This window comes from Alosa pseudoharengus, unplaced genomic scaffold (genome assembly GCF_046254945.1).
Source record: "Alosa pseudoharengus isolate Yale_2024_CS ecotype anadromous, Long Island Sound unplaced genomic scaffold, YU_APseudo_1.1 YU_APseudo_1.1_scf_119, whole genome shotgun sequence".
Taxonomy (NCBI): domain Eukaryota; kingdom Metazoa; phylum Chordata; class Actinopteri; order Clupeiformes; family Clupeidae; genus Alosa; species Alosa pseudoharengus.
Window position 1 is genome coordinate 1 of NW_027468586.1, and position 13,160 is coordinate 13,160.

The window sequence follows — 13,160 nt, forward strand, 5'->3', positions numbered from 1 at the left end:
ACACCACTAACAATAACCAAGCATTGCATGGATTTTTTAAAAATGAATACTGGTGGTAAGGTTGAGTTATCTCTTGTGTGTCTTGTTTGGTCCTCAGACAAAATATAAAATGAGTTATATATCGGACAAAAACGTCTGCTAAGAAATTTGAACATAAACAATAACAAAAACACAGGCAATATCCGCCAGGATCACTGATACAACCTTTAAAGATGAACTGAACTGGAATTTTAAGTAAAGGTGATATAACAGATGTATTTTATTTCTTCTCATTGGTACAATGATTAAAATGGCTGAATTTATTAAAAGGGATAAAAATGTACGTTGAAAGTGGTGTTGTTGTTACACGGGCGCCGCCATGTTGGATTTCAACAATCGGCTACGTCACTGGCATGGTAAGCTACTCTGCACTAGCACTAGCAGCCATAGCAGATAATGAGTCTGAGGCTAGCTGACATGGCTGAGGAAACTAACATTAGGCCTAGCTGAGTTACATATTGGCCATAAGCCATTTATCATAGGCTAGCCTACATCACAAAATCTCATACAAAATGAAACCAAACTAGTGAAACAAAGGCAAACACTTTAACAGGGGAAATTAATTGGGCATGAATCATACTGAACGCTATTTTGTCAATGAGCAGAAACACACACGACATTCAAACTATTGATAAGATGTGCACTATGGAAACTGGTCTGTAACTTAAATGCCATTGACTTGCCATATCCTGACTTAAAAAACCCTTTTCTTGCTTACTTTATCGCAAACTCGGTGGGGCAGCTTGTAGTCTTTTTCAATTCATAGAAGGGCGAGCCCACAGTCTATGTGCAATGGAGCCTAAGTTTCAACTTCGGCTTCGTTCACCCAATGCAGTCACTGGTCGCAATTACAAAGTCCGGGAAGGTTCGTTCAATCGTTTAAAGTTTTAAGTGCAGTAGCCTATCTGTCCCCTTTGGAATAATATATCGAAGTAGCCTCAGATGAGGTCCAGTGTAAGATAGGCTACCATACGATCCATCCAACCTAGGAAAGGGCTAGCAGGTAAACACCTTGGAAACACTCTTATGTCAAACTCCACAAGCTAGCACTCCGACCATAGAGAGTATAAACCATGACTCCGACGATATCACAGATCGATAATAATGCGTTTACTAGCTGGTAACTAAACCACAGCGGGTCTGTAAACAGAATCCAATGTCCCTTTGTACTCACCCTGAAGCCAGTTGTTCACCGTCTCAGGGCAGATTCTTGATGCGAGGGAGTTTAACTCGCAGTGCTGCTATCCAAGAGACTCGTGCAATATCAACATCCACAAGGTAAAAATCTGCAAACTCTCCACTAACGTTAGCCTTAGCAAACTCGTGTATCCTCCGTGTATCTGGGGTCAACTTGGGGTAACGAAGTTTTTAACAGTTTCAAGGGAGGGAGAGAGAGCCCGTGAGTTGCTGTTACGAGTGCCAGTAGTCCATACTGCGTTAGCCTACATTGCCGTGACAATGCGTGTTATATAGCTTATTTGTATGCACCGTAGCCTTCGCATAGGCCTAATGTAGTGGTGGTGAGTGAGTATGCAGTTGTGTGGAGGATGTACAGTAGGCAATGTGTGTGTGTGAGGGATGGAGGGAGACAGAGACAGCGTGCGTGTTGCTGTCTCAAGCGCCCCTCGTGCAGTTTTCTACATGACCTGTAGGCTAGGTCTACAGTAGCCTATGTTGTGCCGCCAAAAATGTATCTATGTTGTACATTGCACAAAATGTATACCCCCGAAATAAACACATACATAAATAAACATATTTTTCCCGTAACTTTGGCTTCCTTGAACATTTTCCCTACGTTTCGCCACTGCTTTGCAACAGATAGATTCCAGTGTCCATGCTCCGGCAGCGCCCACACTGTAATTTTCACCAAAATGATTCTACTGAAGGTTGAGCTGGAGCCTGAAACCCATCTAGTGGTAGTCAAGACTTTTACTGTCTATGGTCAAGACACTAGAGGCCTGTCCCTCACAGGCTCAAATTTGTAACCCATGCCATTAAAATGACTAATTTTCGTGTATACATAATATGCTGCAGCTGTTGCCTATAGAACTTCTCAGGTCCTACCATGCCAGTGACGTCACTGAAACTGGCAGCGTTCTAATACTAACCAACGCAATTTTGGTGTTGCTTAAAAAAGGCTACGTATTGATTTTTTTAATTATTTTTTTTAGTGTCATTTATTTTTAATTGTCATAATCAACACATTATCAATGTTGATTCTTTCAGTTCAGTTCATCTTTAAGAATGAAGTGTCAAAATGAGTAATACCTCTACTATGCTCCTGTAGTGACACGTTCATACATGAATCATGCACACATGCAAATAGACATGCACACCAAACCCACGCACATATTTTCACACCTTTCCCACATACACTCTCAACAAGTACATTCTCAACTAGTACATTCTCAACTAGTGCATTCCCGTAGCATCTGCTAGCCCGTAGCGTGTTGTAATTTATATGTATGTTGCTTTGGATAAAAGCGTCTGCTAAATACATAAACGTAAACATATATCACTGGCACAATTTATAAATGTTTTTTTAAAGTAACAGGGTTTTTTTTTTTCAGATTGAGAAGCTCAATGCTGTGGGCTGGAGTCCCGTCCTCCTTCTTGAATACCCAAAGAGAAACCCACAAATGCTTCTCCCTCAGGGCCTGAGGTTAAGTGGGGGGGAAAGTAAATGCCTCAATAACATTAAGGACATTTTCACCTTAATGGTTAAAGGTGATTCCACATTTTCTATACATTATAACGTCTCTATACAACCCCAATTCTGAAAAATGTGGGACACTGAAAATTAGATGACATCAAATAACAAAATGTACAGAAAAATATCATGACATCACTCCTACATTTCACATTTGACCTTATTGTACATTGTGTATTGTTTGTGTTGCTTGTATTCTTTCAGGAAAGAAAGCGCTGACCGATCCAAACAATTTGCCGGGTCAATGAGAGGAGGCCATCTTCATGTCAGAAAATGTGGCTTTCCACCAAGTGTAGATTAGCAATGGTAATTGCGTTAGGGAAGAAAGTCAGTTGCGGAGAATGTAAGATACAGGCCCTAATCTGTACACTGTATGATGAATTATATGATATGCTTGTTATTTGTGTTCTGTATGTATGTTAACATTTTGATTAACATTCTACTATTTGCTTATGTCAAACAGTTTCTAGAAAAGGAAGTGAAGAACAAGAGTGCCCCCACAACAGCCCTATGTACAAGCAGCAGTACAGAAGAGTACTAAAAAAGAGAAAGACAAAGGTTATTTCCATACACAAAATTGAAAATAAAACAATGGATGATGTAACAGTACTTTTTGATCACTTTTAAAAATGTATAATGGCACTGCGGAATAATTGAAATCAGTGATCAGTAACTGTCAGTATCAGTAATCGTACCAGATATTGCGTTTGTTCATCTTTGTGTTTATGTTCAAAATCCCGAACAAGACACGCCAGAGATAACTCACCCCTATATTATATATAAATATAATATAAAGTATTCTCTGAAAAATATTCATGGCATGTTTTAGTATTGTTAGAGATGCTACCAACCCCAGAATGTTTGTCTGCAGTTACTCTATGTTCCAGTTTATGGGACTGTGTAAATTGACCAGGATGTTTTACAGCTCGTATAGGGAATGTAAAGTGAGTGGACCATGAGGAGATATTAACTGAACATCATAAAAAGTGTTACGTGTCTACAAAACGCTGATAGTCACTGATGTGAAGTGTTAAAATTTGAATGTTAAGTTGAGTGCAATGTTATCTTTTTAAGCAAGACACTATTTTTCTATGTCTTTGTTTGCCTGCCACAGGGGAAGATGGAGATCCTAATAGATTGGGTGCCTTCCAAAATGTGGTGAGTTGGTTATCTTTTACACCAGATACTCACAATTACACAAAGGGAAATTACGTTGTTCCAGCAGCCATACATATACTGTAGGACATGTAAATGTACCAGATTTAGTTATTATAGTCTATGCTATAATTTAGTTATATACCGGTACTGCAGGCTACATGTAAACATATATACCGTAAATCAGTTTATATTGTAACACTCCTGTGTACCTGATGTTTTAGATGGATAGAAAGATACTTTATTGATCCCCAAGGGGAAATTCAAGTATGAACAGTAGGGTTTTATGGCAATTGGTAGTAGAGTGTTGTCTGGGGTGAGTGTGAGCTATAAACTATTTTTTATTCATTTGCACTCTGAACTTGTAAATGTACTAACCTGAGATGTTGATAATGTAACTTTTGTCAATTCAGAATGTCAGGGCCCAGTTTTTTTTATTTCCATACTGTGGAGTATTCAGATATTTTATTAGTTGTAACACTATTATGACATTGGTTAATCTAAACATCCCTCCACTAGAATATCTAATCAAACTGGAATACAGGTTACAGTCTTTTTCACTAACCATCTTCCCCCTTTTTTCTCAGCGGGAAAACCTGTCTGCCAACCTGGGAGCCTGCAAGATAAAGATCTACACACACACACACACACACTCACTCACTCACTCACTCACTCAACAGTCAACAAATATTTTAGCTGAGTGTTGTTCTTTTGTATTTTTTTATATAATATAAGTTAATAAAGACTACTAGTTGCCATATTGAATAGGAAGTATCACACATGTTTTACCACCCTGTTTTCTCAACAGAATCACCGTGTTGTGTGTTGTTAGCTTGTCTCCCACTACTTCTTGTATTGCAGTTGTTAGGACAAACTGGCAGAAGAACTTTCATTCACTAAACATTTAAAAGTGCCACAGAGTAATTACTGCTTTTGATATTTGTTTTAAGTCATTGTTGCTATTGTACTATACTTGCTGTTGTTTTTGACTGTGGTCTAGAGGGTCCAGGTGCCTTGTGGCATGGGAGCTCCTGTTACTTCTTACATCAGTAAGTGCATCGATGATGTGACACACACAAAGACCCGGCTAACTGGAAGACATGACAGGAGATGTCCATAGGCTGCCGAGAACGCCTTCAGAGCCAAGGATGAAACTGATCTGAGAACAACGAGAGCCAAACTTTCCCCTAGCATCAGTAAAGCAAAACAGGAATACACACAAAAGATAACCTGCCATTTCAAAGACAGCAGAGACACATAGAGCATTCCCATCATGTGCATATAGCAAATTCTACTACAGCGCAGTCAGAGCCAGACAGTAACGGAGTACATTTACTTGAGTACACCAAGCACCTCATAACATCTATATTGTGCTTTTACCTGATGCAAGTGTTTTGATATGAAATAAACATAATTTGCATGACATGGTCAGTTCTGCTGGTCAGTTTTGACCTACGCGACAGCCCTGCAAAGTACCATCCACACAGCTATTCGGCTGCATTTTTTGACAGTTTTCAAGTTCAATTTATTTCTTTGTCCCAAATGGGCAATTTGATTGCAGACAGGATCACATACCACACGACATAAATAGGTCTGACAATGCCTAAAAAGTCAGTAAAACCAAGATAAAACTTAATTAAATAAGTTAGATATAAGAGGAGGAAGTGAATGAATATGGGGGGGGGGTCACTAAATGGACAAATCTATCTTTTCCTGTTGTGTACATTCAGTACTTGAATAGAAAAGGGGATGAAGGAATTTTTGTACCTATGGTTAAAAGCAATAGGATGCCAACAAACGCAAGCCAGGTGGCAGCAGCACGTATTCAGAATACAGGGGATGGCTTGTGTCTTGATATATTTGTATCGCTTTGTTGAACACCTGCTTATTAAAATATTCGGTGAGACTAACAAACTTCACTCCCACTATCTTACTGGCCACATTTACTATCTTGGAAAGTGCATTTTTGTCTCTGATGGTGACATTTCCATACCAGCAGATAATGGAGAATGTGAGGATTGACTCAATAAAAGCTTTGTAAAACAATGCCATCAATGTTTTGTCCACCTGAAACTTAGCCAGTTTCCTAAGTGCAGAGAGTCTTTGTTGCCCTCTCTTGCACACCGAGGTGGTGTTCAGGTCGAACTTAAGCCGGTCATCAATCAAGGTGCCTAGGTACTTGTAAGATGATACAATTTCAACATCTTGATCGTTGATGACACTGTGCTTTGGAACAGGGGGAAGGCGTCTGAAATCTATGGACATGTCCTTGGTTTTACTGATGTTCAGATGCAAAAAAGCATCTTCACACCATGACACAAATTCATTGATAACAGGGCCATGCTCATTCTCATGGGAATTCAGGAGACTGACAATTACAGAGTCATCTGCAAATTTTAGAATGTGCCTGTTGTCATACTGGCTGCGGCAGTCATTGTTGTACAGTATGTACAACAGGGGGGAGAGAACACACCCCTGAGGTGAGCCTGTGGATGATGTTAGGCCACTGGACAGCACTTTATTTACCCTCACTCTCTGAACTCTGCGTGAGGAAATCAAGTAGCCAACCAATCAGGCTTGGGTCAAGGCTAAAGTTGTTCAGTAGTTTCTCAATCAGTAGGTGGGGTTGGATGGTGTTAAATGCCGAGGAGAAATCTACAAAGAGCAACCTTGCATGATTCCCACTTTCCTCCAGGTGTTTATAGAGAAGACTTAGTAGAGTGATGGTAGCATCCTGCACCCCCCTCTTGGCCCTATAGGCAAACTGGGAAGGATCCAAGAGAGGTTGCACCTTGATTAGGAGCTCAGCTTTAATCAGCTTCTCTAAGGATTTTGCAATAAGAGATTTTGGATGCACACAAGTTCATGGATCAAACCAAGCACCTCATAACATCTATATTGTGCTTTTATCTGATATATGCAATGATATATGTAGGCTACCTCATGTGCAAAAATGGGAAAATAACATGTATTTAAAAATATTACAAATGTTGCAAGCTTTTGACTTTATAGTCAAGCAGGTGATACATCTTAATAATTCAAGCATGTTTCTCATGTTATATATACAAATATTTTTGTAATTTTGAAATTATAGCTATTTCTGTAATTAGACTACATGCCCCATGACGTGTAGCGTTCATTTCAACGCTGCTTTATAACAATGGCGCCGAATTTGTAGTTCATTAAAACGGCTTTGTATTAAAACATAAACAAATTATTGTTAGGATGCACACTGGCACAGACGACTTTTGCTGGGTATAATATGTAGAGAAATAGTTAAAGCAAGTTAGTACATGACTCATTGGCATTCAATGAAAAGAAGTATAATTCCACAAAATATCGAAAAACGTGTACAGTAGGCTACTTCTGACCCTTGTTGCTAGGCAACGCCCCGTAGGCCTACCTGCTTGGCTGAAGAATAAGGAGGCTCATTATCCTAATCTTTGCTGTTCAAAGCAACATATAAATATATAAAACGATATAACACTTAAATTGAACAGGGAATAAATTAAGATGTTGATCAGACTGTAATAAGGACAAGCAATAGGCTAATAAATCAATCAATGATATAATAACAAGTTGCTTACTGTTTAATGGACTAAGTGCATGTTGAACAAATGTGCCTTTAGACCCCTTTTAAAACACTGTAAACTATCACAGGAACAAAGAGCACTGTGCAACTTATTGCACCCACATGGAACCACTGAGGAAGAGTCTTGAATTTAGCGTTCATGAGTGGTCGACAGAACAAATGGTAATCAGAAGACAGCAGTGGGCGGTTGGGGAAGTACATCTTGATCATTGAATTAAAATAACAAGGAGCAGATCCAGTCAGTGTCCTATAGGCCAAAGTGAGAGATTTCAATGTAATGCTGGCTACTACAGGGGGAGTGTAGGAGAATAGGCCTAGGAGTGGATATGCATGCCCGATATCCATACCCCATCTGCTGGAACATTGGCTCATATATGTATTTTCACTGACACATTATCTATGTATCTATCTCATTTTAATTATGATAGCCATAGTACATGTGAGATTACAACAATAATAATGAAAGTAGTAATACAAACTGAAATGACTAAATGAATGAATTCCTTTATTGTTATTGCATTGGGAAAGAAGCTATTTCTAAATCTGCTAGTGCTAATCTGCTTGTTTTTAGACTCTGTAACATAGGTGGCTAACTGTTTCCAATTGTCCTGTTCTGTTCATAGTACACCAAAACTGTCACACTTGGATATTGAATCAATTACGATGAAAAACACGTAGCTTATCAACAAAGAAAAGTGAGATTGCTTTATGATGATAGATGCTTTACTTTTCCAAAAGATGTTGACACATTAAAGGAAATGACATGTAGTATTGTGATCCTTCTTTATGATCTGCCGCTGCTGCTGGTGGTGTTTGTGGTGCTGGTGGTGTTTGTGCTGCTGTTGGTGTTGCTGCTGGTGCTGGTGATGGGGGTGATGGTGGTGCCTCAACAGACTGCTGCAGCTCAACAGATTAAAGGAAAAGCACATTATTGTTAGATATGTGTGTACAAATCTGTTTTAGTCTGTAAAACACACTGGTATGCAAAAGGTTTTAGACAGGTTCATGCATTTGTATATATACCTGGAGATTGTAATACGCATTGTATGAGCGTACCACCTGCCTCAGCTTTTCAGCAGTGAAAGCTTTACGCCCTTCACCTTTTCCATAAAAAATGGCAAACAATGCATCATTACTGGTTTTATCATATACTCTTATGAAAAGTCAAATCATGTTGCAACAGCTGTGTGCATGCAGTTGAAACAGTAATAGTTGGTCAATATTAACATACCGTCACTGACTGAGGCAAAGGGCAATTCCTCAGGCCACCAAGGCTGTGTTGTGGCAGATATTCAGACCGAGACAAACCCTGACTCAGTGCTGAGATAGAAGGGTGTTAAAGTGTAATCAGATTCAGTAGTCTGCATCATTTTGATCTTTAAATAAGGAAATTGAAAACATACAATGCCAGTCATACCATGTTCTTTTATCAGACGGCCAATTGCCATCCGGCAATGTGTGCCACTGATATCAGGGTCAACGTATGGCCTCTCACCCCCCAAAGCATCTGTAAGACAGTACGCTCAGTGTCATTAAAAACAAATGTTAAGGTTCCTTTTCTGAACTTCAAGAAAGGATTGACACAGAAACAAACCTTAACACCACTTTCATTTATACATACCACTTGACACACCCCTATTAGTGTACATGTTTAGCAGCTCAGCCTTCCTGTCATTGGTCCAAAAGGCCTCAAGATACTTTGGCCCTAAATGAACCGTAACCGGGAAAAAAACCCTTAAAATCCATTATCAATTCGGTTTGTGTTGCCATGTCAATATCATTTTTATCAAAACTCAGGGCCAGATTGTGACCATACTAAAATAATTGTTCTTCCATTGAATGTCATCTTCGATAGATCTCATCATTGAAATGTTGTTGAATAAAAACATATTACATATACCTGTGAAATTAACGGTGGGTGACTCACTGCTGAAGTCAACCCATACGGCAAAAGCCAGGGGTGCTCCAGCCTCACCACCGCACCAATTCTTCATCTGAAAACAATATTAAAAATATTATACTTTCCCTCTCTTTTAAAAGCAGCCTCCCTCCCTTTCTTTCTTCACTGCACCCAATATTAGCATGAATTGAGACATGTCCCACTGTATTCTGAAAGCCTGACCTACTTTCCTGCAGACTTTTGCATATCATACGATCAGTGTTCATAACTCTATACATGGCACTATTTTGTATATTGGCGAACGAGGTACACATATGATAAGTTTTGAGCTCCAACTCAAAGGCAAAGCAGTTTCAGCCATGCAAACCATATATTTTCTGAAAGCTGGTCAGTTGTAGGTGTGATTTAACATACATTAGGACATGTCATGTGGTTACTATGGGCATATTGTGGTTGTTGCTAGGGTAAATTGAATGGTTGCTATGGTGTTGCTAAGGTAGATATGGTGGTTGCTATGCAAAATAACATGGTTGCTATGGTGGTTGTTAGGGTAAGCATGTTGGTTGCTATGGTGGTTGCTAGCTTGACATTATACAAGTGGTTGCTAGGGTAATTAAGATGGTTGCTTGGGTGTTGCTAGGGTAATTAAGGTGGTTGCTTGGGTGTTGCTAGGGTACATATGGTGGCAAAATAACAAAGCAGTAGAATTGCTAACGTTTAGCCATTTTTACATTTTTAGCCAAAAAACTCACTTATGTTGGTCTGATCAGTATGAAATCAGAATATGTTGAACAACGTGACACATCCAGTCGGTGGATTATTCCCGGAAGGAGATAAACGGTTCGAAACATACAAGGTTTCCCTCTTCTGCCGCGGTAACGCTAGGTGCTAGAGGGATGGGACCAAGACGCACGGCACCGCCTTGAGGCCCCTGACAACTGTTCCAAAGGTGGGATATCTGAGACACCCACAAAAAAAACAGTGAAGGAAAAACTTTAAAAAAGTTGACCACTCCCACTTCAGAGGTGGAGTTTTGGGTGGTAGCATGGAGCTACGAGGCTGAAATTCAAGTCAGACCTTCTGCACAAGACCCACATAGAGCGTGCAAAGTTTCATCGCTCTAGCTGTAACGCAAAGCATTGTGCCTACTTTTTTGGCAATTTAAAGCAACACCAAAGAACTTTTCCTCTGTCGCACGCACTATTTGTTTATCCAGCACCAGCTTTGCAAATAACAATGTCCACAGACAAGGTAGAATATGTTGCATGATTTTATGAAAGTACGATGTATTGCGACATCAGATGCAAGTCAAATTTGTAGTTTCTCATGTCTCATTCCATCGAACTACATATCCGCTACCCGATCCGGCAAACTTACATAGTGCGGTTATAGCCGATAGAGGGCCTCGAAGCGGATGCAGAAAGTGCCGTTCACCCTGTTACGAGTTGATGAACCACTGAAACGATTTTGGAAACACTATTTTAAGGTACAAAAAACTCTTTGGTGTTGCTTTAACATTTAGCCATTTTTCAATTTTTAGCCAAAAAGCACACTTATGTTGATCCGATCAGTATGAAATCAGAATATGTTGAACAACGGGACATCACAAACAAGCCAGGCTCAGTTTGGAGTCGGTGGATTATTCCCGGAAGGAGATAAACGGTTCGAAACATACAAGGTTTCCCTCTGCTGGCGCGGTAAAGCTAGGTGCTAGAGGGATGGGACCAAAACGCACGGCACCCCCTTGAGGCCCCTGACAAATGTTCCAAAGGTGGGATCTCTGAGACACCCACAAAAAAAACAGTGAAGGAAAAACATAAAAAAAGTTGACCACTCCCATTTCAGAGGTGGAGTTTTGATATGTCAAAGTCAGTAGGAAGGTAGGACATGTCTTAATTAATTGACATCTAGAGGCTATAGGCTTTCAGAAAATATATGGTTTAGGTGGTCAATTCAGCTGTCCCTTAACAGTGTAGGCCTAAATATATCAGCTGTACAATGCGTTTCTCGATCTACAATATGGGCCTATGTACGCCTTATGATGCACCAAAGTCAGTGGGAAGGTGGGACATGTCTTAATGTATATTAATTGACATCTAGAGGCTATAGGCTTTCAGAAAATATATGGTTTAGGTGGTCAATTCAGCTGTCCCTTAACAGTGTAGGCCTAAATGTATCAGTTCAATCTACTTTCTACAATCTGTAGAAACAATCTAAATCTACAATATGGGCCTATATTTAGCACAGCGACAACCATATCTAGCAAAATCACAGTAAAAGTAATGTAAAAGTGATGTAAAATACCTGCCAATTGTCCTCTGTATCCACCGCTGCAGTAGACCATGATGTGAGGATGCACTCCATAACACAGCTGTTAATGGAAGCAAGGACTGAGGTGTCAAGGCCAGCATGCTTCAGCCTCTTCAGGAAGTTGACAAATGAGTAGCCAAACAAGGACAAACAAGGCCTTGCTTACATACTGGCTGTCTTGTAGTTTGACACCACTCTCCTTTCTGTGAGTGTTCTGTTGGAGTAATTTAATGAAATGCAACCCATACATCAGGATATCAGGAGCAAGGATCTGTGAAAACATAAGTAGAGGGGAGAAAAAAAGACATAAAGATATGTCGAGAAAACATTGCAGCACCATCCCTAAACAACACATCAGGACACCTTTCTTTCCTTTTTCATTTGATCACTACTGCAATTCATACACCTTGTACCCTTGTATACAGGTGAGACAAGGGTAAAACTGATGTGGGTATTTATTCTATTATAGAATAGGCTACTAAAATATAACTCCACAACTTCAAGTGTCAACACTGTAGTTTTGAAGGAGTATTTGTAGTTCTTATGCAGGAAAATCAGTATAGGCTACTTTGGACATTAAAAGCTGCATGCACTACGTAGTACACTCAGAAATGCATTATTTTGGAGATAGAAATGTTGCTTTGTTTTTCAGAAAAACGGTAGTAGCATAACAGAATTTTTTGTCACATGAATTACCCAGACCCAAAGAAACAAATAGCTTATTATGTGAAACTGACCTGCTTATAATTTAATGTCAAACACCATCTCAATCACCATCGCACTCATTTCGATAATTTAACCAAATAACCATAACAATTATTTATTTGGCTAATTATCACGCATTTGTCCACGTCTTTTACCATTATAAGACATTCACTAAGAAATTGCACTAATTTCGCGTGATTCTAGTTGTTTTACAGCATGAAGGGTTTTTGGTCATGATAAGTATACCTATATTTTGTTCGAAACAACAAAAAACAACACCATTATTATTATTATTTACTAAATTAACGTAGTTTAACTTACCTTACCCCACATAGCCAGCCAGCTCTCGCTCTACGATGCGTTTCCGCTTTCTTGTGGTGGCGTGTGTCACATGACAGCAACCAGCCTATCACACTGGGGCTGTTTCCTTTTTCGAGCGTCGCCCTGGGATCGTCGCACACAGTGACGCGATGCACAAAATTGCGCCAAAATATCAATAGCAATGAAAAAGTAGTCTTAATATTTTATATCCTTGCTCAAATTTGTAAAATAATGAGCATAAATCTCCGAATGAAAGAAACTTGGGTATATGTAGCCATTACATTTAAACACATCACTTCCCAGAATGCATCTCTTTGCCAAAGAACTTTATTTCCACCTTAAGCAATATAAACATTTCTGCAGTAGTGTATTACATTTATAACAACTTCATAATCAGTATTGAGACGAAAGAACTAGTGCTATCAGTA

At 39.4% G+C, this 13,160-nt stretch overlaps 3 long non-coding RNA genes across 6 annotated transcripts; 1 reads left to right on the plus strand and 2 right to left on the minus strand.

The window, feature by feature from the left end:
• Positions 1 to 2,343: 2,343 nt before the first annotated feature.
• LOC143118230 (uncharacterized) lies at positions 2,344 to 4,669 on the plus strand. Of its 2 annotated transcripts, none has more exons than XR_012986050.1 (6): positions 2,344 to 2,502; positions 2,610 to 2,766; positions 2,954 to 3,092; positions 3,213 to 3,307; positions 3,864 to 3,907; positions 4,492 to 4,669. It is a non-coding gene; the product is annotated as an uncharacterized LOC143118230 (long non-coding RNA). The 2 variants fall into 2 exon arrangements; XR_012986051.1 differs by having other exon boundaries at positions 2,347 to 2,502; positions 2,954 to 3,055.
• A 3,306-nt stretch (positions 4,670 to 7,975) lies between these two features.
• On the minus strand, positions 7,976 to 8,771 carry LOC143118233 (uncharacterized). 2 transcript variants are annotated; one of them, XR_012986058.1, is made up of 3 exons: positions 8,728 to 8,771; positions 8,520 to 8,596; positions 7,976 to 8,393 (listed from the first exon to the last, which is right to left on the minus strand). It is a non-coding gene; the product is annotated as an uncharacterized LOC143118233 (long non-coding RNA). The 2 variants fall into 2 exon arrangements; XR_012986057.1 differs by lacking the exon at positions 8,728 to 8,771 and having other exon boundaries at positions 8,520 to 8,721.
• LOC143118232 (uncharacterized) lies at positions 8,771 to 12,916 on the minus strand. Of its 2 annotated transcripts, none has more exons than XR_012986056.1 (6): positions 12,738 to 12,916; positions 11,701 to 11,977; positions 9,397 to 9,490; positions 9,118 to 9,201; positions 8,914 to 9,003; positions 8,771 to 8,816 (listed from the first exon to the last, which is right to left on the minus strand). It is a non-coding gene; the product is annotated as an uncharacterized LOC143118232 (long non-coding RNA). The 2 variants fall into 2 exon arrangements; XR_012986055.1 differs by having other exon boundaries at positions 12,733 to 12,916.
• Positions 12,917 to 13,160: the final 244 nt, after the last annotated feature.